General features: G+C 54.0%; 1 protein-coding gene across 1 annotated transcript in view; it reads right to left on the bottom strand.

Moving 5' to 3' along the window:
• Positions 1-2,457, bottom strand: part of GRM7 (glutamate metabotropic receptor 7) — a gene marked incomplete at its 5' end in the record, with an annotated part of 192,648 nt that overhangs the window by 57,500 nt on the left and 132,691 nt on the right. The gene's annotated exons all lie outside the window — the stretch shown is intronic.

Genomic DNA, 2,457 nt, shown 5'->3' with positions numbered 1-2,457 from the left:
ATCCACCACGGCACTGCATGGGAACCTTCCCAAGAGCAGAACTCAAAGCAGAGCCTCGTTTCCTCACAGCTCCAGGAGCAACCTTCCAGGGTGACATTTATTTCCAGACATATTAAAATAGGCTTGGGTAGGGTAGAGTAATATTGTGTCAAGATTGAAGATTATGACAATCCTCCAGCATATCTATATTCAAAGCTTCCTCCTCCTGTGTAACTTTTTTTCCCTAAAGCAATGAAAAATCTCTCCTGTTGTAGCACTGAACTTTAAGATTATCGTTTTCTTCATGATTCCCATTCTTCATTGAATTCCAGGGGGTGAAAAAAAGATTTGAAGGAGTGAATTAGCATAGTCTCCATTCTAGCCCTGGTAAATTGTTTCCTGTCTCTCCTGCAATCCTCTGAGATCAGATACAAATTCAGTTCAAAGGCTGGCACAGAAAATCTCCCACTGAAATCTCTCCTTGCTGGCTCCTTGTGAGCACCAGGCAGATATTTAATTGTCATTACAGATTCATGTAGCCAGAATACATTGCAGTGAAACACTTAGAGTCAATCAAAGCAACGGCTGTAACTCCTTGGCTGCTCAGGAAAGGCAGCAAAGTGCTAAATGGGCTTTGGCTGATCAGGACTCTCAGGGCTGCTCTGGCTGAGTTAGGCTCAGCTTTGTCAGGGCTGACAAGAAAGGGACACCTGAAACATCAGGAGCTCAGGTGAGGCTCCCAAAATGCCACAGACACACCCGAGGACTGCCCAGGCCGGGGCACAGAGGAAGGTCCAGGGAGGATGGACACCACGGTCACAGCCACCCCAAAGTCAGCTGGGACAAACCCTGGGGGCACAGCTGGGGCCACCTGGATGGGGACAGCCCCCAAATCCCAGCGCAGGCTCTGGGAGGGACGGGGACCCTCGGCTGCAGCAGGGCTGCCCAGCGCCGTGGGGCACTGCAGGGACCCACAGCAGCGGGCAGGGACCTCAGAGCAGCTCTGGACAGGACAGGCAGGAGCAGCCCCTGTTCCAGCAGCGCTCTGGGCACACAGAAGGAGAAGGGCACACAGGGAGAAGCCTGGCACCCATGGGGAACACGAGCAGCTGTGGGCAGGGCAGCACTGCTGGCCTGGGGCAGGCAGCAGGGTCCTGCTCCCCGCTCTGGAGCTGCAGGAATTGGGCTCCAGCCAGGGCTCTGCTCAGCAGGGCAGCCCTCCTGCACCTCCTGTGAGCTGGGTGAGGCTCTGAGCCCTTTCTGTGCCACCTGGCTGCAGGCTCTGTCAGCCCTGCTTTGCATCACTGCAGCGCTCCTTTCATGAAATAATGGAATTAATAAAAAGTGATGTAAGAAAACCGCGATGCAGAGAGGAAACAGGCGTTTCAGAAATAACCCTTCATCTTCCAATCATTAGAACATGTCGTTATTTCGCTGGTTTTTGATCATTTAGGATTTATTTTCTTCCTATTAAGATTTCCCAGATTTCCCTGAGCCCAGTAAGCAGCTCAGTCTCCAGGCTGCAGCTCCTTGCTGATGCAGAGCTGTGACAATTTAATTCAGCTCCCAACAAAGGAGCTGCCTTCTCCCCACACAGACACAGGGCACTTGACACCTGCAGGAAGCCCTCAAGCCCAGACACAATCTGACTGAATTTGTAGAGTTTCGATCTCTTAATCACTGCAAGATGAGGAATGAATTATGAAGAGGGGGACAGTGCACACAGGTGTCACCAGCCCAGGTGTTCATTACTCAGAGCACGTTCGTGGCAGTTCGGGCACCCAAGGGGCCCCTGTGAGCAGCATCTTCAGCTTTTCACTGGCAAAAACACAACTGCACTCCAAAACTTTCAGAACTTCACTGTATGAGCACTTGAGGTTGAATGTTTTCCATATTTTGGGTTTTTTGTTCTCCAGGCAATAATGATCAAAATGCACTCTGAGCTCCTCACTCAGATCCAGCCTCTCTTCATCACAGCCTTGCTCCAGCCCTGGCTGCACTGATGGCAGCACCTCTGCAAGGAGGGCCAGCAGGATGTCCCTGCTCATGGCAGGGCCAGCAGGGTGTCCCAGCTCATGGCAGGGCCAGCAGGGTGTCCCAGACCATGGCAGGGCCAGCAGGGTGTCCCAGACCATGGCAGGGCCAGCAGGGTGTCCCAGCTCATGGCAGGGCCAGCAGGGTGTCCCTGCTCATGGCAGGGCCAGCAGGATGAGAACAGGCGATGCTTTCCCTCTCACAAAGCTCCCAGTGCCCCAGCCTGGAACCCAGGACAAACCCCCGGGAGCACTGGGGAACAGGATCCACACACACACCTACCCTTCCCAAGGGCCAGCTCTGTGATGGGGACAGCTGGGGACAGACAGGGGGTCAGCAGGTGACGGGGGGGTCAGCAGGGGACAGGATCAGCAGGTGATGGGATCAGCAGGGGACAAAGGGGGTCAGCAGGGGACAAAGGGGGACAGCAGGGGACAGACAGGG

Source organism: Parus major, chromosome 12 (assembly GCF_001522545.3).
Source record: "Parus major isolate Abel chromosome 12, Parus_major1.1, whole genome shotgun sequence".
NCBI lineage: Eukaryota > Metazoa > Chordata > Aves > Passeriformes > Paridae > Parus > Parus major.
Note: the sequence above shows the minus strand (reverse complement) of the source record. Positions and strands in the feature narration are given on the sequence as shown.